The 27,845-nt window shown below is 40.1% G+C and overlaps 1 protein-coding gene across 1 annotated transcript in view; it reads right to left on the reverse strand.

Moving 5' to 3' along the window:
• pitpnc1a (phosphatidylinositol transfer protein cytoplasmic 1a) overlaps nt 1-27,845 on the reverse strand; it is a 328,993-nt gene that overhangs the window by 75,744 nt on the left and 225,404 nt on the right. The gene's annotated exons all lie outside the window — the stretch shown is intronic.

Raw genomic sequence — 27,845 nt, forward strand, 5'->3', positions numbered from 1 at the left:
CTATGGTGTCAGGTAAAGAAGGTAAGAAGTAAGACACCTCCCCACCATTAAGGACATATTCAAAAGGTGATGTCTGAAGAAGACAGCATCTATCACTAAAGATCTTCACCATTCAGGACATGCCCTTTCTCATCAGGGAGGAGGTACAGGACCCTGTAAACACAGACTCAAAGTTTCAGGAACAGCTTCTTCCCCTCTGCCATTATAGTTTTGAATGGACATTGAACCTATGAACACCTGCACTATATTTTTCCTTCACTTTTTACACTACTTACTTATTTTTTTGTATATACTTACTGTAATTTATAAATTTTATTATGTAATGCTGCCACAAAGCAACAATTTTCACAATGCATGTCAGTAACATTAAATCTGACTCTGACTCTGATTCACTATTTTGTTCTCTTTTTGCTCAACTTATTTTTTATGTTTCTTATTGTAATATATTATTTTTTTAATATATTGCAATGTATTGCTGCCACAAAACAACAAATGTCAAAAATAAAGAATCTCAGGTGGTGATGAGATATCAGAGGGGTGGTATTTGTTGCTGGAGTTGTTGGGTAGGGTTTAAATCTCAGATGGTGACGAGAGGCTGTACAGGAGTGAGATATGCCAACTAGTGGAGTGGTGCCGCAGCAACAACCTGGCACTCAACGTCAGTCAGACGAAAGAGCTGATTGTGGTCTTTAGGAAGGGTAAGACGAAAGAACATATACCAGTCCTCATAGAGGGATCAGAAGTGGAGAGAGTGAGCAGCTTCAAGTTCCTGGGTGTCAAGATCTCTGAGGATCTAACCTGGTCCCAACATATCGACGTAGTTATAGATAAGACAAGGCAGCGGGTATACTTTATTAGGAGTTTGAAGAGATTTGGAATGATGGTAGACGGGAAGAAGCTATTTCTGAATTGCTGGGTGTGCGCTTCAGGCTCTTCTTCCTGACAGTAGTAATGAGAAGAGGACATGTCCATGGGTGCCATCTTTTTGAAGCATTACTTCTTGAGGATGTCCTGGATACTACAGAGGATAGTGCCGATGATGGAGCTGACTAAATTTACAACTCTCTGCAACTTATTTCGATCAAAGTTCAAAGAAAATTTAATATCAAAGTACATATATGTCATCGTATACAACCCTGAGTTGAATTTTCTTGTGGGCATTTACAGTAAATACAAAGAACTGAAAAAATATAAGCAAATAAATATCAAGAACATAAGATGAAGAGTTATTGAAAATAAGTCCACAGGTTGTGGAAATTGTTTAGTGTTGGGTTGAGTGAAGTTTAGTGAAATTATCCCTTTTGTTCAAGAGCTGATGGTTGAGGGGTAATAACTGCTTCTGAACCTGAAAGTGTGTGTCCTGGGGCTTCTGTACCTCTTTCCAGATGTTAGTAGTGAGAAGAGTATGATCTGCATGGTGTTGGTACTTGATGGTAGCGTAGCGATTAATGTGATGCAACTTCAGCTCGGAGTGTCAGAGTTCAGAGTTCAATTCTGGCATTATCTCTAAGGAGCTTGTACCTCCTCTCCATGGATGTGTGGGGTTTCTCCAGGTGCTCTAGTTTCATCCCACATTCCAAAGATGTATCAATTAGTAGGTTAATTGATCATTGTAAGTTGTTCCGTAATTAGACTAAGGTTAAATCGGGGGTTAATGGGCCGGACCGGCCTATTTCATGCTGTATCTCAATAAATAAACTTTAAGTTGATGGAGAAGATCCTGAGAGGCAGGATTTATGAACATTTGGAGAGGCATAATATGATTAAGAATAGTCAGCATGGCTTTGTCAAAGGCAGGTCGTGCCTTACGAGCCTGATTGAATTTTTTGAGGATGTGACTAAACACATTGATGAAGATAGAGCAGTAGATGTAGTGTACATGGATTTTAGCAAGGCATTTGATAAGATACCCCATGCTTGGCTTATTGAGAAAATAAGGAGGCATGGGATCCAAGGGGACATTGCTTTGTGGATCCAGAACTGGCTTGCCACAGAAGGCAAAGAGTCGTTGTAGATGGGTCATATTCTGCATGAAGGTTGGTGACCAGTGGTGTGCCTCAGGGATCTGTTCTGGGACCCCTTCTCTTTGTGATTTTTATAAATGACCTGGATAAGGAAGTGGAGGGATGGGTTAGTAAATTCACTGATGACACAAAGGTTAGGGGTGTTGTGGATAATGTGGAGGGCTGTCAGAGGTTGATTGGATGCAAAACTGGACTGAGAAGTGGCAGATGGAGTTCAACCCAGATAAGTGTGAGGTGGTTCATTTTGGTAGGCCAAATATGATGGCAGAATATAGAATATAGAACATAGAACATAGAATAGTACAGCACATTACAGGCCCTTCAGCCCACAATGTTGTGCCAAACCTCAAACCCTGCCTCCCATATAACCCCCCACCTTAAATTCCTTCATATACCTGTCTAGTAGTCTCTTAAACATTAATGTCTTAATGTTTAATCTTAATGTCATTAACATCTTAGCATTAATGGTAAGACTCTTGGCAGTGTGGAAGATCACAGGGGTCTTGGGGTCCGAGTCCATAGGACACTCAAAGCTACTATGCAGGTTGACTCTGTGGTTAAGAAGGCATACGGTACATTGGCCTTCATCAATCGTGGGATTGAGTTTAAGAGCTGAGAAGTAATGATGCAGCTACATAGGACTCTAGTCAGACCCCACTTGGATTACCGTGCTCAGTTCTGGTCGCCTCACTGCAGGAAGAATGTGGAAACCAGAGAAAGGGTTCAGAGGAGATTTACAAGGATGTTGCCCCGATTGGGGAGCATGCCTTATAAGAACAGGTTGAGTGAACTTGGCCTTTTCTCCTTGGAGTGACGAAGGATGAGAGGTGACTTGACAGAGGTGTACAAGATAATGAGAGGCATTGATCGTGTGGATAGTCAGAGGCTTTTACCCGGGGCCGAAATGGCTAGCACGAGAGGGCATAATTTTAAGGTGCTTGGAAGTAGGTACAGAAGAGATGTCAGGGGTAATTTTTTTATGCAGAGAGTGGTGAGTACGTGGAATGGGCTGCCGGTGGCAATGGTGGAGGCGGAAATGCTAGGGTCTTTTAAGAGACTCCTGGATGGCTACATGGAGCTTAGAAACATAGAAGGCTATGGGTAAAGTCTAGGTAGTTCTAAGGTAGGGACATGTTCAGCACAGCTTTGTGGACCGAAGGGCCTGTATTGTGCTGTACGTTTTCTATGTCAACAAATACACTCAAAAACTTCTATAGTTGTACTGTGGAGAGCATTTTGACAGGCTGCATCACTGTCTGGTCTGGAGGGGCTACTGCATATGACCGAAAGAAGCTGCAGAAGGTTGTAAATCTAGTCAGTTCCATCTTGGGTACTAGCCTACAAAGTACCCAGGACATCTTCAGGGAGCAGTGTCTCAGAAAGGCAGCGTCCATTATTAAGGACCTCCAGGATCCAGTGCATTCCCTTTTCTCATTGTACCATCAGGTAGGAGATACAGAAGCCTGAAGACACACACTCAACAATTCAGGAACAGCTTCTTCCCCTCTGCCATCCGATTCCCAAATCATTTTGGATAGAGATAAGTAAGAATAATGATAAGATGTAATTGGGTGAGTAAAAGTAGGCTCCTTCACTGTAGCTATTCTGCAAGATATAGAATAAATCAATAAATAATGAGGGGATTGGGAAGAGAGATAATGTAATAATCACAATGATTTTACATTGGGTAAATGAAATTGGTATGGGATATATTGAGGACAAGTTCACAAAATGTATTGTTTTGTTTGTTAGAACAGTATGTTGAGTAACCAGCCAGGGATCAGGCTATTTTAAATCTGCTGTTGTGTAATGAGACAAGATTAAACAATGATCTCACATTAAAATATCTCCAGGGCAAGAGTGATCATAACATGCTATAATTTCAAATTCAATCTTTTTTCTAGTGTTCTAATTTTGAATACATTACAACAGTATGAGGATAGAATTGGCTGAAATGGACTGGGAGAATAGATTAAAGATAGATTAACAATTTAGGGAGTATTTCAAGAATTTCCAAAGAGAAAAACAGGCTCTATGAGAAGATGTGTCATGGCTAACTGAAGAATTTTTTTTTGTCTGTCCCAGGCCTTATAGGCTTACCAGGCCGTTAGGGGATGGAAATCAAACTGAAAACAAGGCATGTAATGTTGAAATTAGTCACAGGCCACAGAATTTGGGAGATTTTTAGAAACCAACAGTTTGTTCTAAATATAGTATGAAGTGGGAGAAGATAATGGAAGTAAACTAACAAATAATATAAAACAGAAGGTAAAGATAAAAGCTTTTACAGATATATAAAAAGAATGTACTATAGCTTAAGTGAACATTGTTTCCTTACAGGATGAAACTGGGAAATTAATAATGGGAAATAGAGAAATGCTACAGATTGTAAATTCACAGCACAAAAACATCTCAATAATAATAGACAATCAAGAGACGAGAGAGGAAGTAACTTAAACACTTAGCCTGAGTGTGCTGTTAAAGCTGGCTCACTGGCTGCCTTTGAGAAATATCTACTGAGCACTTGAACTGCTTTGTCAAAGGGCTATGTACTAGCTGCTAGGCAAGAGTGCCCACTAGTTAGTGTGGATGAGTTGAGCCAAATGAACTGTTTCCATGCTGTAGGGTCTATGATTCTAAGACAATCCCCATTACAAGAAAAAAATACTGAGCAAACAAATGGGACTATAATCCTATATCTTATATCCTGTTTTGCAGAGACTAAAGGGTTTAAAGTTCAAAGAAAATTTTATTTTCAAGGTACATATATGTCATCATATATATCCTTGAGATTCATTTTCCTGTGGGCATACTCAGCAAATCTACGGTATAGTAACTATAACAGGATCAGTGAAAGATTAACCAGAGTGCAGAAGACAACCAACTGTGCAAATGAAAATATAAATAAATTGCAATAAATAATGAGAGCATGAGATAAAGAGTCATTGAAGTGAGATCATTTGTTGTAGGAACATTTCAATTATGGGGCAAGTGAGAGTGGAATGATCGAGGAATAGTAACTGTTCTTGAACCTGGTGGTGCAAGTCCTGATGCTCCTGTACCTTCTACCTGATGGCAGCAAATGAGAAGAGAGCATGACCTGGATGGTGGGGATCTCTGAAGGTGGATTCTGCTTTCCTACAACAGCATTTCATGCAGATGTGTTCAATGGTTGAAAGGACTTTACCCATAATGTACTGGGTTGAATCCACTAACTTTTGTAGGATTTTCCGTTCAAAGGCATTGGCTAAGCATACAGCCCTGTGGTGCACCTGCGTTGATGGAGATCATGGAGGCGATCTGGTTGTCCATCTGAACTGACTAGGGTCTACAAGTAAGGAAATCCAGGATCTAATTGCACAAGGAGGTATTGAGACCAAGGTCTTGGAGCTTTTGATTAGTTTTGAGGGGATGACGTTATTGAATCCTGAGCTGTAGTCAGTAAGCAGCATCCTGATGTATGCATCTTTGCTGCCCAGATAGAACATAGAACATAGAATAGTACAGCACAGTACAGGCCCTTCGGCCCACAATGTTGTGCCGACCGTCAAACCCTGCCTCCCATATAAGCCCCCACCTTAAATTCCTCCATATACCTGTCTAGTAGTCTCTTAAACTTCACTAGTGTATCTGCCTCCATCATTGACTCAGGCAGTGCATTCCACGCACCAACCACTCTCTGAGTAAAAAACCTTCCTCTAATATCCCCCTTGAACTTCCCACCCCTTACCTTAAAGCCATGTCCTCTTGTATTGAGCAGTGGTGCCCTGGGGAAGAGGCGCTGGCTATCCACTCTATCTATTCCTCTTATTATCTTGTACACCTCTATCATGTCTCCTCTCATCCTCCTTCTCTCCAAAGAGTAAAGCCCTAGCTCCCTTAATCTCTGATCATAATGCATACTTTCTAAACCAGGCAGCATCCTGGTAAATCTCCTCTGTACCCTTTCCAATGCTTCCACATCCTTCCTATAGTGAGGTGACCAGAACTGGACAGGGATTGAGTGAAGAGCCAATGAGATGGCATCTGCAGTGGACCTGTTTCTCTAGTAGACAAATTAGAGCAGATATGTTTCATCACCAACCTCTCAAAACACTTCATGGTTGTGGATGTAAGTGCAACTGGGTGAGAGTCTGTGAGGCAGGTCACCACGCTCTTGGGCAACAGTATAACTGAAGCGTGCTTGAAGCAGTTGGGTACCACACACTGCTGAAGCAAGAGGTTGAATATCTCAGTGATCACTCCAGCCAAATGGTCAGCACAGGTCTTCAGTATGTGGCCAGGTACCGTCTGGTCCAAATGTCAGCTTCGGCGATAGAGATCTTAGGATCATCGGGGGATGTGGTGGCTCATGATGGTTTCTCCATGTTCTGACAGTAGTGGCAGCAGAGAAGGTGAATGCATTGGTTGAAATCTACCAAAATTCCTTGGATTCTGGAGAGGTCCTAGAGAACTGGAAATCTGCAAATAGCACTCTTCAACTAAGGAAGGAGACAGAGCAAAGGTAAATTGGTTTATTATTGTCACATGTACCAAAGTACAGTGAAAAATTTTGTTTTGCATGCCATTCATACAGGTCATTCCACTAAATCAGTGCACTGAGGTAGTACAAGGGAAAACAATAACAGAATGCAGACACAAAGAAGAGAAAATCTGCAGATGTTCGATATTCCAGGTAACACATACAAAATGCTAGAGGAACTCAGCAGGCCAGGCAGCATCTATGGAAAGGAGTACAGTTGACATTTCGGGCTGAGACCCTTCAGCAGAATTCAGAATGCAGAAGAAGGTGTTACATTTACAGCAAAAGTGCAATGCAGGCAGACAATAAGGTACAAGACCACAACAAAATAGATTGTGAGCTCACGATTCCATCTTATCATTCTTGGGTTATCTTATCATAGCACAGTTTTATAACAGTGGGATAGAAGCTGTCTTTGAGCCTGGTGGTATGCAAACCACAGTCCAATTAGTCCAACAACTGTCATTGGAAAAATGCTGGAATCCATTATCAAGAAGGTAATAGCAAGGCATCAGGAAAATCATAAATAGTTAAGTAGTCAAACATATTCAAGATGGAGCTATGAAAGTAAAATCGTGTTTTACAAATTTGCTACAGTTGTTAGAGAATAAAACAAACAACTTTGACAAGGGTACAATAAAAGGATAAAGACAAGTTTACAGACATCCCACCCTGCAAAAACTTATTTCAGGGAGGTAGCACCATCAATTTGCGGAAGACTCCCGGAACTTCCCGGAGAGGTGGGATGTCTGCAATAGAATAGCTCCTTAGCAGCTAACCAGCTAGTTTAAATAACGTTAGCTATGCTAATGAACAAATGACACCTGTTAAACTCACCTCAACGTGTCTTTTACAGTCTTAACCCACAATGGGTAATAGAAAAGTCACTGTTGCAAACAGTGCAGCGAGCAACACTGTCATTATTTTGACCCCTATTAGGCAGGGGTACACTTTATTGCAGTCTGGGGTGACGTACGTTTTGTATTTTCTTTTTTTGGAGCACTCTGCCACTCCGACCTTTTTTTGGAACTCCCTCGCTCTTGCTCTCTCTCTCGCGCACGCGCGCTCTCTCTCGCTCATGGTCTTTCTCACTCTTGCTCTCGCTCTCTCTCTCATGTGCGCGCACATGCTTGCTTTCTCTCTCGCGTTCTCTCTCTTGTGGTCGCTCTCACTCGTGCTTGCTTTCTTGCTCCTGCGCTCACTCTCTTGCTCTTTCTTGCACGTTCTCTCATGCTCGCTCTCAAAAAAATCAATTTCCGGGACATTGTATATAATTTGCGGGCATCAGGGAGCCACTATTAATATGTGGGAGACTCCCGGAACTTCCGGGAGAGCTGGGATGTCTGAGTTTAAGTGCATGGACAAGAGGTCAGGACATGGAGTAAATGTAGGAAAATAAGAGCATGTCCACTTTGATGGAAAAAAATAGACTACAAGGTGTACAAGAAACACAAAAAGTAAGCATGCAGACAATTAGATATTCAAAAAGTATCTCTCATCATCTTCTGTTGATGGTGATGAAAACTGCTCTCGCCCTCCTTCACTGCACTGCTCGCCCCAGCTCAGCAATTTCTCCACTGTAACATGTTCCATGGTGGTTCCTGGGAATGTATCCTGAGCAGTAAATGAGGATATTGACAAGGTGAAAGCTGAGAGGATGTTTCCTCTCCTGGGCAGTTACCTTGAGCCAGGGGTGTGGAGCGATATATTTTCAGAAGGAGTCGTTCATTTTAGAGGAAGGGGAAGATTCCTGCTCCTCATGTTCTTGTTGCCCAGGTTTCTGGAGCAACAGCAATCTCTGTCACATATCTTTCTGTATATAGTGTTATAATGATCTCTTAGAGTGCTATGATCTCTTTCAGTGCTACCGTTCCCGGAATCGCATCCTGAGTTTTAACACACAGCAGTGTATAAGATTCCCAAGGGGATTGACAAGGTGGGTAGGGAGAGAATATTTCCCCTTGTAGAGGCATGTAGAACAAATGTGGATGAGACATAATTTCAGAATATGGGATCACCTTTTTAGAAAGAGATGAGGAGAAATGCCTTCTCTCAAAGAATCATGAATCCTTTACATTCCCTTTCTTAGAAACTTATATTAGTGGTTTAATTGAATATATTCAATGTGCAAACTGACAGATATTAGACTATAGGGATTAAGACACATGGGGAGAGCCCAGGCAAATTTTGATACGGCCAAAATTTGATCAGCCATGATATTATTGAACGTGTGGCAGGTTTAAGGTGATAATTGGCACACTCCTGTTCCTGTCCTTCTGTTCTAAACCAATTTCAGATGCTCATTAGCACTTTTTTCTGATTTATGGTTGTGGTTATCATTGTTAATCTGTATGTATTGAACTGAATTAGTCAGCCATCTGGTCGCTCTCATTTCAGTTTTCTAAAAACACCTGTTTGTTTTTTTTTATGTTTTCCTTGTATCAAGAGCTGAGATTCTATCATGAGTACTTATGGCTAGATGGACACCATAGAGTCACAAAGTTGTACGGCACTGAAACAGACCCTTCTGCCCACAACATCCATGTCAACCCTTTTGTCCATCAACATGAATCCTACATGGCTGCATCATCTCCATCACTTCCTCTGGCAGTGAGTTTCATATTCAACTACTCTTTTCCCTCAAATCCCTTTAAAAGTCCTTTCTCTCTATCCTAGCCCATCCATTCTCTACCCATAAAGTTCTCCAATTCTTGACAATATCATTACTAAAGTCTTCTGCATTCTCTCCAGTGCAACATCTTTCCTGTAGTATGGCAACCAGAACTATATCTAATATCCCAAGTGTAGTCTAAACTGTGCTGTGAAAAGCTGTGATATAACCTCTCAACATTTATATTCTATGCCCTGATTTATGAAAGCCTTCTTCACTACCCTATCTAGCTATGTTGCTTCTACCGAGGAATTCTGATCCTGAATCCAAAAGTCCCTTTCTCAAGCAACATTCTGTAGCATCTTGTGTATGTCCTATTCACATTTGACTTCCCAGATTGCATTACTTCATACTTGTCAGGATGAAATTCTATCTGCCAATGCTCCTAACTTTGCATCTGATCCTAGTCCTGCTGAAGCCTCAGACTACCTTCCCTGCTAAACACCATCAACTTCTGTGTCATCCATAGATCTACTAACCAAACCTCCTATGTTCACATCCAAATTAGTAATGGATATGACAAATATCAAGGGTCCCTGCACCAATACTCGAGGTATACCATTGGTCACAGATATCCAATCAGAAAGACATCCTTGTAACATAGCACTCTGCCTCCCATCTACAAACCAATTTTGGATCCAATTTGCCAACTCAGCTTGGATCTGCTATCTCAACCCTCTGGACCAGCTTACTACAAGAGATGTTGTCGTGTGTTCAACTAAAGTCCATATAGTCAAAGTCTGCCATCCTGCCTTCATCTATGTTCTCAGCACCTCCTCAAATTAAATGCCTTAACTTTAAGGATGTACTTTATCTCTTTCCATATAATGTTGAAACTTAAAGCATTATTGTCACCGTTCCCAAAATGTTCCTTCATTGACATGTTCCTACCTGCCCAGTCTTATTTCCAAAGATCTGGTTGAGTAGTGCCATTTCAAAAAAGATTTTTGAAACGTTTTAGCAAGTTACACCCCCTTTAAGCCCCCTGCACAAAGGTACTCCTACTCAATACTGGGAAATTCCCCAATACTTTCTATTTCTCTTACAGCTTTCTGCAATTTACTTACATATCAGTTCCTCTATTTCTCACCAACTATTGGGAGACCTTTATCATAATCACAACAAACCAGATAATTTTGCTTAATTTACTCATGTTGCTTTCTACTCTTTCGAATGAATGCAAAATGTTTCCAATCCTCAGCCCTATTCATTCCCTTATGAAGTTAACAAACTTAATTGCACTGAGCTCCAAGATGAACCATGATTAATATCAGTTCTCAATATGATCCTAATTTTTAGTTCTGCACTTTGAAATGAATTGAGTGTCATTTCATGAATTCCTGATGAACCAGTAATCTGGGCTGATGTCTCCTAATAGATTTGGGTGGTTTTTCAATATATGATATCAGACATTTGGATTGTTCTATCTGAACAGATGAGAACATTACGTTATCCAAATTCAGTATTTCTGAAATTCATAATAAAGTCACTCATATAATTTCACAAGTTTGGATGTTTTGTTATGGTCTCTCAAGTAGTTGAACAAAATCTTTTTGAAGAAAATCTAGGATGAGATTGTTCCCACATGGTGCTTTCACTTATGCTATACAATAAAGCTCTCTTGCCTCACACACAAAACGCTGGAAGAACTCAGCAGGTCAGGCAGCATTTATGGAAATGAATAAACAGTCGACACTTTAGGCTGAGACCCTTCTTCAGGCTCCCTTGCCTTGCTGTTGGTAAGAAACCCAATTAAACAAGCCTATATGTCATTACACGAGGAATTCTGCAGATGCTGGAAATTCAAGCAACGCACATCAAAGTTGCTGGTGAACGCAGCAGGCCAGGCAGCATCTCTCGGAAGAGTTACAGTCGACGTTTTGGGCCGAGACCCTTCATCAGGACTAATTGAAAGAAGAGCTAGTAAGAGATTTCAAATCTCTTACTAGTTCTTCTTTCAGTTAGTCCTGACAAAGGGTCTTGGCCTGAAACATCGACTGTACCTCTTGCTAGAGATGCTGCCTGGTCTATATGCCATTAGCTAGTTTCTACAGGAATCAATGATGGATCTGTTTTAGGTAGTACTTTTTTGACAATTTTGGTCCAACAAATTTTTGAAGAAAAGTTGCCCTGTTCCCATCAAATGCAACACAGTCAGAAAATTATTTGGTTATCCTTCTGATTATTTTTATTTAAATTTGTCTCCAATCCCCCTTCTGTATTTTGCTCAATCACATTAAAACTTACCAATACTTCCTCAAAAAAGCCATTCTCTGTAAATGATTGAATTTCTCTGTAGCATTGTATAGTAAATCCTTACCAATTCAGAATATTCCATTCCACCTTCTATCTAAAAACAATAAAGCCTGAGCTTTTTATTCCTGTTGCTCCTCTTTGACCATCTGTTACTCTCAATACAACTGTTCAACTTAGCTTCATAATTTTTTTTCAGCTATGGTTTTAGCCTACCTCTATCTTTTCTTCACATTTTCTCTTATCTTTGGTGTGCATTTTCTTTCACAACTGTTCGTTGCCTAGAAATTGTCCTTCTATGTCTACAGCTATCAGTTTGCTTCTAAGTCCTTTCTTCCATTTCTTCTTAATTAGGAAAGTACTAGCAATCACACAAAATGCTGGAGGAACTCAGCAGGCCAGGCAGCATCAATGGAAAAGAGTATAGTCGACGTTTAGGACCGAGACCCTTCATCAGGACTGGAGAAAAAAATGAGGAGGCAGAATAAGAAGGTGGGGGAGGGGAGGAAGAAACACAAGGTGATAGGTGAAAGTACAAGTCTTGTATTTGGGATTACAGTCAGAGATTTGACCAAAGGCAGATAATAGGTGGACACCAGGTTTGAATAAATAACCTGAGGAAATCTAATTAAGAGGAGATAATCAAGGGTACTTGTGCTGGTCCATAGGTATTTAAATTAGGAAAATGCTTCCTTGTAATTACACCTTGTGTTTTAATAAATATAAAATACACAGAAAAGTTTTTTCATTTATGTTTCTCTTTTTTGTTAGTTTTCTTTATCCTTCTTACTTTGTTTATACTGGAATAAAGGGGAAAAGAAATAAGAGAAAATAAAATAGGCTGTGAGAGCTACAAAAAAAAATCACAGAAAAGTAATTCTATCATTTACAAAGAACACTTCTCAACCTTCATTGGTAGTTGAAAACTAAACTAATGACTATGTGATTTAGAAAATCATCCAGGGCATTTTACAAATATCCACCCTGTAGAAATGAAATGCATCGGAATTGTTTTATATGTAGTCATTTTGATAAATAAACTGGAAACTCATAGCTTTGCTTAACCCACTAATCTACTGCAAGGTTCTCAGTAAATTTTTACTTTGGTATAGTCAAAGTGAATATCAACTTTACACTTAAACCCCAAGTTATTTTGGTGGATACAAAGAATATTATTGCACAGCTATTACATTTGTGAAGTCTAGGATCATCACTATCAGTGCAGTAAGTTCAGTAACATATGACAGAGACATGGGAACTGTATTCTGCTTTCATAATTTGGTCTACCTTATGGAACAAAGCCATGGCAGATCTAACTGTAACTTCAACTCTACACACCAACCTACCCTGAGTAACCTTCACCAACTTTGCTTATTAGAATGTACCTCTGCTTTAGAAATATTCTAAGATTCTGCTTCATTGATCTTTCAGGAAAAGTATTCGAAACAATGAGTCAATCTGAGAAAAAAGAATCAAATCATCCAACCTAAATGGGTGACTCCTTTAAACTGTGACTACTAGATTTCAATCTTACCACAAGAACGAATGCCTTCTCCTCCTCCATTCCATCAAGACTCCTCAGGACCCAATATGATTCAATCAAGTCATCTCTCATACCTACAGTCTCCAGTTGACGAGGGTAAAGCGGTGGATGTTGTCTATATGGACTTCAGTAAGGCCTTTGACAAGGTTCCACATGGAAGGTTAGTTAGGAAGGTTCAATTGTTAGGTATTAATATTGAAGTAGTAAAATGGATTCAACAGTAGCTGGATGGGAGACGCCAGAGAGTAGTGGTGGATAACTGTTTGTCAGATTGGAGGCTGGTGACCAGTGGTGTGTCTCAGGGATCTGTACTGGGTCCAATGTTGTTTGTCATATACATTAATGATCTGGATGATGGGTGGTAAATTGAATTAGTAAGTATGCAGATGATACTAAGATAGGTGGAGTTGTGGATAATGAAGTAGGTTTTCAAAGTTTGCAGAGAGATTTACGCCAGTGAGAAGAGTGGGCTGAAAGACAGCAAATAGAGTTTAATGCTGATAAGTGTGAGGTGCTACATTTTGGTAGGACTAATCAAAATAGGATATACATGGTAAATAGTAGGGCATTGAAGAATGCAGTAGAACAGAGGGATCTAGGAATAATGGTGCATAGTTCCCTGAAGGTGGAATCTCATGTGGATAGGGTGGTGAAGAAAGCTTTTGGTATGCTGGCCTTTATAAATCAGATCATTGAGTATAGGAGTTGGGATGTAATGTTGAAATTGTACAAGGCATTGGTGAGGCCAAATTTGGAGTATTGTGTACAGTTCTGGTCACCGAATTGTAGGAAAGATGTCAACAAAATAGAGAGAGTACGGAGAAGATTTACTAGAATGTTACCTGGGTTTCATCACCTAAGTTACAGAGAAAGACTGAACAAGTTTGGTCTTTATTCTTTCGAGCGTAGAAGTTTGAAGGGGAACTTGATAGAGGTATTTAAAATTATTAGGGGGATAGACAGGGTTGACGTGGATAGGCTTTTTCCATTGAAAGTAGGGGAGATTCAAACAAGAGGACATGAGTTGAGAGTTAGGGGGCAAAAGTTGAGGGGTAACACGGTGGGGGGGGGGAACTTCTTTACTCACAGAGTGGTAGCTGTGCGGAACAAGCTTCCAGTAGAAGCAGGCTCGATATTGTCATTTAAAGTAAAATTGGATAGCTATATGGACAGGAAAGGAATGGAGGGTTATGGGCTGAGTGCAGGCCAGTGGGACTAGGTGAGAGTAAGCATTCAGCATGGACTAGAAGGGCCAAGATGGCCTGTTTCCATGCTGTAATTGTTATATGGTTATATAGTGGACACAAGCCCAGCCTGTACAACCTTTCTTCAGAAGATAACTTGCTATTTCCAGCTATCAGACTAGCAAACTTACTCAATACGGTGGGGTGGAATGGCAGCGTAGCAGTTAGCGCAGTGCTTTTTACAGTAAGATTGGGGTTTGATTCCCATTGTTGTCAGGAAGGAGCTTGAACGTTCACCCCATGACTGCATGTGTTTCCATCGGGTACTCTGGATTCCCCTCACTTTCAAAAAAGATATAGAAGTTAGGGTTAGTAAGTTGTGTGCATGGCGGAAGCATGGCGGCACCTGTGGGCTGCCCAGCACAATCCTTGCAAACTATACATTTCACTTAATGTTTTGTTATACGTACATGTGACAAATAAGGCTAATATTTAATCTAACCCCTAAACACCTTCTTAAGTGAGACCAATACTGTACACAATACTCCAGGTATAATCTCACTAATATCCTGTACAAATGAAGCCTTACCTCTTATCTTGCAGTCAATTCCCCTATCAATGAGTGATAACATTCTGTTTGCTTTCTTAATTACTTGCTCTACCTACGTACTAGTCTTTTGTGAATGCAGTAGGACACCCAGATCCTTCTGTAGCTCAAAAGTTTGCTAATCTCTCGCCATTTGGATAATACTCTTCTTTACTTTTCCTGCCACTTGACATTTTCCCACATTAGACTCCACCTGTCCACTCACTTGTACTCTCTATATCCCCCTATAGCCTCCTCACATCCTCTTCATAAGTAATTTTCCTTTCTATCCCTTTGTCATCAGCAACTTTATCAAATTTGCTATCTTCATTCGTTATTTATCTCAATTGTGAAAATCTGAGGTTTCTGCATTGATTCCTATCTTGCCAACCACAGAGAACACAACATCAAACAGCTGTCCATGTTTCCCCACTTCTCCTGGTCACTCCTTATGACAGTCCTCTTAAATCAGTTGCTTCATTATGGTCCCATGTTTGATGAATATTGTGGATAATTTGAAAGGAAGAGATATTTGCATGATGCACTTATTTAAAATATATCTACTATACTGGCAGGAAGTGTTTAAATGGCTGGGGTAAATTACCAGCTTATTAATTTCTCTAATGATACCCGCTAAACAGTTGAAATTTTCAGACCAAACATCAGTTTAAATATGAGAAATTCTGACCAGGAACTTGTGATCCAAAATATAAACTGGTCTTCAAATAAAAATGCCTTTGAAATCAGTTATGTAACACACCAATGGTCCAATAACCGATAAATACAAGAGATTTTTTTCCCACTCCAGTGATATCAGAATCAAGTTTATCACTGACGTGTCATGAAATTTGTTAACTTAGCAGTAGCAGTTCAATGGAATACATAATATAGAAGAAGAAAAAAGTGATAAAATAATAATAAAAAATAAGTAAATCAATTACAGTATATATATACTGAATAGATTAAAAATCGTGCAAAAAACAGAAATAATATATATTAAAAAAGTGAGGTGATTATTCAACAACAGGAACAGCTTTCCAGAACAGGAACAAATCAAACAGACAGCAGTTTTCCATTCAAGTTTTCCTCTAAGTAAGAATTTACCGGGAAAAAAATTTTCTTTGAAGTTCGTGAAATATCTAATGAATATTTGATAATAGTTCCAGTGAATAGCTCCCATGTTAACAATGGATTCCCGTTTATCTTTAGCATATGTGAGTCAGTTACAAAGGTCATTTATGAAGAAAAAGGTGATGGCTGCATTGTCATGAGTCAATGAACTCGGTTTAGATACAACTTTGTGCAGAATGTAGATCACAGGATCAACCAGAGTAACTGAAAGCAGGTAATGATTACAGGATTGTAATCTTTATGATGACATTATAAATCACCAGATAAAAGCCTATGAACATCATTTGACAAAGACTTGCAGTCTTTATAATAATTTTTCACTGGTTTATTATCATACACACCATAATTCTGAAATGCGTGGACCAATAACTTTTGATTGTAAGTGAGTTGTGGTTCCCAAGGATACAAAACATTTTTGGCAATGATGATAAGATGAAACATGACAGATGCTGAGGCAAAATCGTGCTTTTCAGTGATAATTTTTAAGCTATCACTATTTTAGTTCCTTGCAAATTTCTCTGACAAGTTGACAGCTGAAACACCAGCATGGTTCCAGATATTTAAAATTACACTTTGCAGTTCACACTAAAATCATTTCCAGTTTTTAATGCAGTCTTACAGTGTTCAGTATACTTTGTACAACAGCTATGAGGAACCACCAAATAAATTTACAGAACAGCAATTCATTTGGGTCTTCAGATATTGTCATGAAACATGACAGAAAGTCATTTGAACTTAAGAAGACTGTAAGTTTGTGTAGATGAATAGAGCAATGAAACAATGGTTATGACAAAGATCTTCTATCAACACATATAACTTACATTAATGTTTGATAGTTGTTTCTTTCCACAGGCTGAATAGCCTGTAAACTGAAATATTATTTATGTTGTGAACAGGGTCATGTGTCCCATGACTGGAAATCATCCATTAAACATGGTATGTTAGACTGAAGAACGGGTGGAATACTCATCATGTTTTTCTACTGTCTGAATTACAGTAAGCACTTAACTGTCAATATGCTAAAACCTCCTTGTCGTTCACAACAGTTGAATCTGCATAACACTTCCACTTGCCTAAAACCTGCTGATTCTGGAAATCTGAAATAATGGAAATGCAGGAAACAATCACCAGGTCATGGAGCACCTTTGCTGCCTGACCTTCTGTTCCCAGCACCTTATGTCTACATTTCAACACTTTTGCTGATCTCTACTGCTCCGCTTGTTGCGCTACCCAAAGCTAAAATGGATTAGTCAGATAAGACCATGGGGCATTTTAACAATAAGATTAGATTAGCTTTATCTGTCACATGTACATCGAAATATGCAGTGAAATGCGTTGTTTGTGTCAAATCAAATCAGCAAGATTTTTGCTGGGCTATGCAAGTGTTGCTATGCTTCCAGCACCAACATACCATTGCATGCCCACAAGTCACTAATCCTAACAGTACATCTTTGGAATGCGGGAGGAAACTGGAGCACCAATGTTTCCTCTAAGCAACACACACAAAATGCTGGAGGAACTCAGCAGGCCAGGCACATCAATGAAAAAGAGTACAGCTGATGTTTCAGACCAATATGTCAGCTGTACTCTTTTCCATTGATGCTGCCCAGCCTGCTGAGTTTCTCCAGCACTTTGTGCGTGGTGCTTAGATTTCCAGCATCTGCAGATCTTCTCTTGTTAAATGTTTCCTCTAAGGTGTGTACATGTGCCTGCACGCACATCTTTTGCTACTAACGCACAATGGAATTTAAAAAGCACACGAAACAGTAGGAACTGCTACACCCATAGCTCATGAGGTCAGGAATGTGTAGATATGAGAAATATTTATGTACAAATATTATGGTGTTATCTGTGTGTTTTGTCGCGATGCAAAAGTGGAGTGATATTTGGAAATTTGACTTTTTTAAAGCATCATTTAGCAAGAAAATCACATATGGACATTGTGTAAAAGCTCCGGTGAGAAAAGGGGACTGTCTTGTCTCCCTTTCTCTTCATCATTTACAGCTCGGGCTTCAACTACTGCACAGAGTCTTGTCATCTTCAGAAGTTTTCTGATGACTCTGCCATAGTTGGATGCATCAGCAAGGGAGATGAGGCTGAGTACAGGGCTATGGTAGGAAACTTTTTCACATGGTGTGAGCAGAATTATCTGCAGCTTAATGTGAAAAATACTAAGGAGCTGGTGGTAGACCTGAGGAGAGCTAAGGTACTGGTAACCCCTGTTTCCATCCAGGGGGTCAGTGTGGACATGGTGGAGGATTACAAATACCTGGGGATACGAATTGACAATAAACTGGACTGGTCAAAGAACACTGAGGCTGTCTACAAGAAGGGTCAGAGCTGTCTCTATTTCCTGAGGAGACTGAGGTCCTTTAACATCTGCTGGACGATGCTGAGGATTTCTACGAGTCTGTGGTGGCCAGAGCGATCATGTTTGCTGTTGTGTGCTGGGGCAGCAGGCTGAGGGTAGCAGACACCAACAGAATCAACAAACTCATTCGTAAGGCCAGTGATGTTGTGGGGATGGAAATGGACTCTCTCACGGTGGTGTCTGAAAAGAGGATGCTGTCTAAGTTGCATGCCATCTTGGACAATGTCTCCCATCCACTACATAATGTACTGGTTGGGCAGAGGAATACATTCAGCCAGAGACTCATTCCACCGAAATGCAACACAGAGCGTCTTAGGAAGTAATTCCTGCCTGTGGCCATCAAACTTTACAACTCCTCCCTTGGAGGGTCAGACACCCTGAGCCAATAGGCTGGTCCTGGACTTATTTCCTGGTATAAATTACATATTACTATTTAACTATTTATGGTTTTATTACTATTTATTAATTATGGTGCAACTGTAACGAAAACCAATTTCCCCCGGAATCAATAAAGTATGACTATGACTATGAAATCCTTCATTACCTGCTAGAAATATGTTTTGTGAGAGTACAGATGAACAAGAGCGAAAATAGTCAAACCCAGAAGTTCTTGTTGACAGTGTTTTGCTGGCTGTTGAAATGAATACATCTGTATATAAAACTCAGTGTGTACATGTTGTCACTTGCAAAAAATTGCACAGCCCAAGATTTTTGTGCACACTAGTCATTACGAATTAGAGAGAACATTGTGGAGCATTGCACCTACCTCGTTATGATTTTGCCCATTACTATTTACCTGCATTGCATTTTTTCTGTAACTGTAACACCACATTCTGCACTGTTATTGTTTATCTTGTTCTACCTCAATGCTTTATGCAATGATTTGATCTGTATGGACAGTATGCTAGATAAGCTTTTCACTGTATCTCAGCACATGTCACAATAATAACCCAATTCCAATTCATGATGCACACTTACATACAGATCTTTTAAGAAGTTCCCGGGTGTCAACATCTCTGAAGATCTATCCTGCACCCAACATATTGCTACATTTATGAAGAAAGCACAACAGTGGCTATATTTCATTAGGAGTTTGAGGAGATTTTCTATGTCACCAAAATGCCCCAACTCTTACATCAGAATGCTGTTCATTGACTTTAGTTTGGCATTCAATACTGTGATCCCCTCCAAGGTGATCGCCAAACTTCGCCAGCGTGGTATCAGCTCATGCCTCTGAAATTGGACCTTGGACTTTCTGACTAACAGACCCCGATCTGTTAAGTTAGACAACTTCTCCTCCTCCACTCTCATCCTGAACACCAGCGTACCTCAAGGCTGTGTGCTGAGCCCTCTCCTGTACTCCCTTTTCACCTATGACTGCATTCCTGTACACGGTTCTAACTCCATAATCAAGTTCGCAGATGACACCACAGTGGTTGGCCTGATCAGAGGGGATGACGAGACGGCCTACAGGGGCGAGTTCCAGCACCTGGCCATGTGGTGTGCTGATAATGACCTGGCCCTTAACACCCAGAAGACCAAGGAGATTATTGTGGACTTCAGGCATGCTAGGAGCCACACTCATGCCCCCATCTACATCAAGAGAGCTGTAGTGGAGTGTGTATCAAGCTTCAAATTCCTTGGTGTCCACATTTCTGATGATCTCACCTGGTCCCTGAACTCCTCCATTCTGATCAAAAAGGTGCAACAGCGCCTTTATTTCCTGCGGAGCATCAATAAGGCTCACATCTGTCCCAGGATACTGACTGACTTTTACTGCTGTACCATTGAGAGCATACTCACCAACTGCATCTCGGTGTGATTGGCAATTGTCCTGTATCGGACCGCAAAGCACTCCAGTGGGTGGTGAAAACTGCCCAGCAGATTATCGGCACCCAATTGCCCACCATTGAGAACATCTACCATAAACGCTGCCTGGGCAGGCATCATCAAGGATGCATCTCACACTAACCATGGACTTTTTACTCTCCTCCCATCCAGTAGGTGCTACAGGAGCCTCTGCTCCCGCACCAGTAGGCACAGGAAGAGCTTCTTCCCTGAGGCTGTGACCCTGCTAAACCTCACATCACAGCGCTAAGCAGTATTGCATCCATATTAGACTGTCTCAGTACTTTTATATTTGTATGCTGTAGCACTTACTTTTTATTCGCAGTTATTTTGTAAATAATACTATTCTTTTGCACTTCTGGTCAGATGCTAATTGCATTTCATTGGGTTTGTATCTGTACTCGGCACAATGACAATAAAATTGAATCTAATCTAATCTAATCTCTAGTAAATTTTCTAACAAATATACCTTGAAGAGCATTCTGACTGACTGCATCACCTTCTGGTATGGAGGCACCAATGCACAGGATTGGAAAAATGCTGCAGAGGGTTGTAAACTCAACCAACTCCATCATGGGCACTAGCCTTCATTAAGGACTTTCATCATCTAAGACATGCGCCCTCTTCTCATTACTACCATCAGGAAAGAGGTACAGGAGCCTGAAAACACACATTCCATGTTTTAAGAACAGTTTCTTCCCCTCCACCATCAGAGTTCCAAATGGTCCATGAACACTATTTTGCTTGCTTTTAGCAACCTTATTTATTTTTTTATATTTCTCGTTGTAATTTTAGAGTAATTGCACTGTACTGTTGTCACAAAGCAGCATGTTTCTTGGCATATATCAGTGATAATAAACCTGATTCTGATTATGCTGACTCAAATCTCACTGATTCTGGTCCAATCCCTACTCTGCCCATGCCACATATACCAGCATTACACAGGGATTTGTATTTCCTTTTCCTTTGTATTATCGATTACAGTTTTTTTTATCAGAACATACTGCAAACTCTAAAAATCGTACACACCTGTTGAATTATCACACTCAGACATTCATCATGACCAAGATTGAAGCTCATTTCTCAGTATCTGAAGTGAGAGTGATTATTCCATAATATCAAAATACTTCTATTTAAATCTTACTGTTTTATTTGGCTGTGATTACATTGGTTACATCTGAGCCAGCAGATTGCGGGTTCAATCATGAAAAGAGATGTAGTTGCTGAGAATTTTCTTGGATTTTTCTCCTTCCTCCTTATCCACTTCATTTATGTTTACAGGAATAATTCAATATTATTCTCCCATGCTCCTGTTAACTTGTCACTACAGAGCCCTTGAGCACGGATTCACACTGATTCTCCAACTGTTATATCATAAGACCATAAAACATAGGAGTAGAATTAGGCCATCTGGCCTGTGATTCCGCACCGCCATTCAATCATAGCTCCTCCTGAACCCCATTTCCCGGCCTTCTCTCTGTAACCTTCGATGCCATGTCCAATCAAGAACCTATCAATCTCTGCCCTAAATACACTCAATGACCTGACCTCCACAGCTGCATGTTGCAACAAATTCACCACCCTTTGGTTAAAGAAATTTCTCTCCATCTCTGTTTTGAAAAGGTGCCCCTCTATCCTGAGGCTGTGCCCTTTTGTTCTAGACTCTCCCACCATGGGAAACATCCTTTCCACGTCTCCTCTCTCCAGGCCTTTCAACATTTGAAAGTCCTTCTGCATTCTACCTGTTTCCTCAACACAACCTGCCCCTCCACCAATCTTCGTATCATCTGCAAACATGGCAACAATGCCATCTATTCCACCATCTAAATCATTTATATACATCATAAAAAGAAATGGTCCCAACACCAACCCCTGCAGAACATATCAATCCCCTTTCAAGTACAGGCAAAATATTCCAAGGCATTATTTCAAAGAAATGATGGTCATTAATGTACAATCTCTTCCTTTGCAGAAACTTGTGCCTATCTTACAAAAGCTATACACAGTTTGGGATATTTAGTGTTGCTTATATTTCCATAAAGTTCTAAAATACAGAATTCCACTTTGACAATAATAAACACAAGATATTCTGCAGAAGCTGGACATACAAAATACCGAAAGAACTCGGCAGGTCAGACAGCATCTATGAAAAGGGATACGATGACGTTTTGGGCCAGACACTTTATCAAGACTGGAAAGGAAGGGGAAAGAAGCCAGAATAAGGAGGTGGGGTGGGGGGAAGAGAGAGGAAGGAATATAAGCCAGAAGATGATAGGTAAAGCCAGGTGGGTGGCGGGGTGGGGGGGGGGGAGTGAATAAAGTGTGAAGCTAGGACTGTTTATCCCTTTCTGACCTGCTGAGTTCCTCCAACATTTTGTATGTGATATTCCAGTTTTATAACAATTATTTTCACTATTTACAAAGAAGTCCAGACTAAAGGAAGAAGGATATTGGACGAATACTTAATCTAGAAAAGTTTTAGAAACATATTTTATATTTGTCTAAAAGTAACCAAAGACAATTAGTGTATCTGCAATCTACTAACCCAATTACCACCATCCTTGAGGTGGTAGTTTGGATTTCAAAGCTGAAAATGGAAAAAGTGCAGATTGTGAAATATATAGATATTCAGCAAGTCAATCAACATTTATATGGTCTTATAATCTTAGATAACAATTTTGTGAATCATGAGATTAAACAGTGAATAAAAAGCAATCAATTGTTGTGTAATCATATTTGTTTCTGGTTTTAGGAACCACAGGTAAGTCTCATTTTCACACATAATTGTAGAGGCTTTAATCATGAAATTGAACATAATTCTTGAAAACTGTTTTGAAATAAACTGAAATCCTTCAAAGTGATTAATTTAGCTGATTTTCTAAATGATCACTAGAACTAACATTGTATAGTAAGTTGTACAATGGATTCAATATTCTTAGAGTGCAATATACTTGCAACCAGTAAGTGGTGACTAAGTAGCTGTTTAGTCTTTCTTTACTGAGTAGTGAACCTTATAGAAATTACATTGCTGCTTTTATTTTTGATCCTTTTGATGCAACCTAAAGACAGCACAGCTCAGTGTTAGGCAAATGTTTATTGCCCCTGGTATTCTTTACCTGAGATCTGAAATCCTGCCCAGTACAATGAGTATTCCTTCACCAGAAGCACTGCAGTGGTTCACCATTACCTTCTCAGGTTTTTTTCAGTATGGTCATAAATGCTGGCCTAGCCAGTCACACAGTTCCCCAGAAAAAATAAATAGAAACATATTCATGGGTCTCAGAAGCCAAATAAATTGAAAAGAAGAAGAGAGCAAACATGAAGTCCTGATGAAGGATCTTGGTCTGAAACATCAACTGTGTATTCCCCTCCATAGATGCTACCTGACCGGCTGAGTTCCTTTTGACTACATTGTTCTGGATTTCCAGCATCTTGTGTTTAAAAGAGCAAACATCTGGTTGTCATGAGGTAAGAAACAATAGGACTATTTTGAAATATTTGCAGTGGCATTCAAGGTTTCAGCAACATCAGGCTGAAGCTGCTGTAGTAAAAGAGATAAAAAGAGACCAGATTAAGACAGTGAAATCCCTAAGTGGTGAGACTTGGTCATGAGTCCCATAACACCCCTTTCGGGTAAAGCAGAAATTCATTGGTGTGATCATTTGATACTCATGATGTGGTATCCTCTACACTGGAAAAAATAAATGCAGATTTGGTGGCCACTTTGTAGCACACCTCTGTTCAATCTGCAAGGGTGACCTTGAGGTTTCAGTTGTTTGTGACTTTGATTCTTCGGCCCATTTTCACTTTGATCTATCTATCTCTGGTCTATCAAAATGTTCCACAGAAGCCAAATATAAGCTGAAAGAATAGTTTCCTATTTTTAGTTTGGACATATAACAGACTGCAGGAGTCAACATTCCATTCAACCTTTCCACTGTGTATCAGAATATTCTCCGTTACTTCAGATTTCTGACAACCACAGCGTTCTGTATCTCACAGTTCCAACATTGCTTTTTGCTTGGTTCATCTATTTCCTTGATCTTCATCTATCTCCCATTTATTTTCATCTTTTCCTGGCAGATCAGCAGCACTTGACAAGTCTTCATCACCCTGTCCCAGCTGGCATCTGTGTCATGGATCTCTCTGATCTCCATCCTTTGTTGGGGATATTGTGGACAGTGTAGAAGGTTGTCGCAGATTATAACAGGACATTGATAGGATGTAGAGTTGGTCTGAGAAGTGGCAGATGGAGTTCAATCTGGGAAAATGTGAAGAAATTCCCTTTGAAAGGTCAAAATCGAAAGCAAAATACATGAATGGCAGTATTCTTTGCAGTGGAGAGGAAAAGAGGGACTTCAGGGTCCACATCCATAGGTCCTTCAAAGGGTGGTTATGAAGGCTTATAGTGTGTTAGTCTTCATTAGTCAGGAATTGCATTCAAAGGTTGCAAGGTAATGTTGCAGCTCAAAAAACCATGGTTAGACCACACTTGAAGTATTGTGTTCATTTCTGGCTGCCTCACCATAATAAGGATATAGAAGCTTTAGAGAGGGTGCAGAAGAGATTTATCAGGATGCTGCTAAGATTACAGAGCATGTCTTAAGTGGTTAGGTTGAGCAAGTTACGGCTTTTCCTTTGGAATGAAGGTAGATGATAGGTGACTTGATAGAGCTGTACAAGATGATAAGAGGCATAGAAAGAGTGGACAGCCAGAGACTTTTTCCCAGGGTGGAAACAACTAATGAGGGGGCATAATTTTAAGATGATTGTTGGGAAGTATAGGGGAAAGTATAGAGGGAATGTCAGAGGTAGTTTTTTTTTCCCCACACTGAGAGTGGTATGTGCATAGAACATGCTGCCAGGGCTGGTAGTATGTATGTGTGTACGTATTTAGAGATGCAGTATAGTAACTGGCCCCTTTGGTCCAACAAGCTCAATTGTGGCCAATTATCCTAATAACCATACATCTTTAGTATTAATTTAGTATTTATTTAGAGACACAGTGCAGAACAGGCCCTTTGAGCCACGCCGCTGAGCAACCCCCAACAACCACAATTTAACCCTAACCTAATCACAAGACAATTTACAATGGCCAACTAACCTACCTGGTATGTCCTTGAACTGTGGGAGGAAACTGGAGCACCCAGAGAAAACCCACGCATTCACAGAGAGAACATACAAACTCCTTATAGAGGACAACGGAACTAAACGCTGGAACGCCCCAAGCTGTAATAGCGTCATGCTAACCCTGACACTACCGTGGTGCTCAACAGATGATACCACATCAGATGGCTCATTTACAAAAACATAACTGTGGTAGCCACAATAAGGGAAAGTGAAAAGTTCCCTTAAAAAGTATTGTTTTGGAATAAAGAGAACATATAGATGATTCTGATGAGTGATTTTTATAACAGATATGTTCACCCACGGACCGAGGATACCATGTAGCTTTGATTGAAACATCAGATTCCAGATACTTAACAGTTTATTTGTTCCTACTAACCCACAATGGTGACAACAAAGCCAGAAAAGCTATAATTTAAATTTCCAGATTCATGATATACAAATAAGACCATAAGACATAGGAACAGAATTAGGCCATTCAGCCCATCAAGTCCACTCCACCATTCCATCATAGCTTATCCCGGATTCCACTCAATCCCTTACACCAGCCTTTTCGCTCTATCCTTTGATGTCCTCACCAATCAGAAAACTATCAACTTCCACTTTAAATATACCAAAGAACTTGGCTTCCACTGCAGACTGTGGTAGAGCTTTCCATAAATTCACTATTTTCTAGCTAAAATATTCCTCCTTACCTCTGTTGTAAAAGTTTACCCCTCAGCTTTGAGGCTGTGCCCTCTAGTTCTGGATAACCCACCACAGGAACTATCCTCTCCACACCCATCTTATCTAGTCCTTCCAATATTCATCAGGTTTCAATGAAATCGCCCCACATTCTTCTTAATTCCAGTGAGTACAGGCCCAAAGTTGCCAAAAGCTCCTCATATGTTAACCCTATTCATTCCCAGAATCATCCTCATAAACCTCCTCTGGTCTCTCTCCAATGACAACACATTCTTTCTGAGATATGGGGCCCAAAACTGTTCACAGTACTCCTACTGTGGCCTGACTAGTGTCTTATAAAGTCTCAGCATTATTATTTTTGTTATATCAATTTCCCTTGAAATGAATGCCAACATTGCATTTACCTCCTTTACCACAGACTGAAGAAGAAAGCTCTTAACTCCGGGTGGAGTCATTGGGAATGCCGTCATGATGGTGTTTTTTTTAGCAGGCTTTCTTATTTTTACGAGGCCGAGTTGCTAGCTCGACGCTCAACCCAGCACAGATGGAAAGTGTGCAACGGAGCCGGTTGGATTTGAAATCGGGAGCCTTCGCTCCGAAGTCCGGCGCTGATGCCACCACACCACCAGCTGGCTTTACCACAGACTCAACCTGTAAATTAATCTCTGGGAGTGTTGCATGAGGACTCCCAAGTCCCTTTGCAACCTCTGATGTTTGAATTTTCTCCCCAAATTGCCTCTGTAGTACAATTTAACTCTTTGATCTACCTGCATTTGTACCCAATCATTGGCTTGTCCTTCCTTACATTCATGTTACACTCTTCATCTGCTTGTAAACCTGCTGGCTCATCCTCAGCTCTATTATACTGGTTCCCATTCCCCTGCCATATTAGTTTAAAGACATATCAGTTAATTAGAGATATTAAGGCAGAGGGAATCAAATCTTACTTAGATGTGGGGCTGGATCAGGAGTCTCGATTGGCATGTCATCAAAAACTTTATATAGATGTGTGGTGGAAAATGTGCAGACTAGTCGCAATACAATCTGGTGTAGGAACACCAATGCCTTTGAGTGGAAAATTCAACAAAAGGTACATCACAGGTAAAACCCTCCCAAACATTGTACACATCTAATGGAACGTTGCCGTAGAAAAGCAGCATCAATCATCAAAGATCCTCATCACCCAGGCCATGCTCTTTTCTCACTGCTGCCATCCAGTAGAAGGTACACATGCATCAGGACTTGCACCATCAGATTCAAGAACAATTACTACCCCTCAACTATCAGGCTCTTGAACAAAAGGGAATAAACACACTCATTCTATTTCTAGTGTTCCCACAAACAATGGTCTCAATTTAAGGGCTCTTTATCTTGTTATCTCATGCTTTCCTTAATTATCGCTATTTATTTATATTTGCATTTGCACAATTTGTTCATTGATCCTGTTTACAGTGACTGTTCTATAGATATGCTAAATATGCCCGCAGATAAAGAATCTCAGGGTTGTTTGTGGTGACATTTATGTACCCTGATAATAAATTTTACTTTGACTTTTAACTTTGATTGCTAAAATGTAGCTGGAAAGTTTCTAAAGGTTGTAGCTTGGACAAGCCTAATAAAGGCAATTCACCCACCTTTGGAAACTAATGAGAAGCTGGTAACCTACAAGAGGTCAGATATATCAAAAGTGGTAATTGTTCTTTGAAACTGTGAAGCAATTTCATTTTTCTTTTAAATGAAGATACAATTTAATAACATTGAGAATTAGTAAGTGAAAATTAAGTGTAATTCTTAAAAAAAAATAATTGTCCAGTCAGTCCTCTACACAGAAGCTACAGGCACTTCAGATAATTTGGTCAATGTAACAATGTGATCTGTTTTATACCTAAGCTTTTTCAGCC

The sequence above is a fragment of the Mobula hypostoma genome, chromosome 22 (assembly GCF_963921235.1).
Source record: "Mobula hypostoma chromosome 22, sMobHyp1.1, whole genome shotgun sequence".
Classification (NCBI taxonomy): domain Eukaryota; kingdom Metazoa; phylum Chordata; class Chondrichthyes; order Myliobatiformes; family Myliobatidae; genus Mobula; species Mobula hypostoma.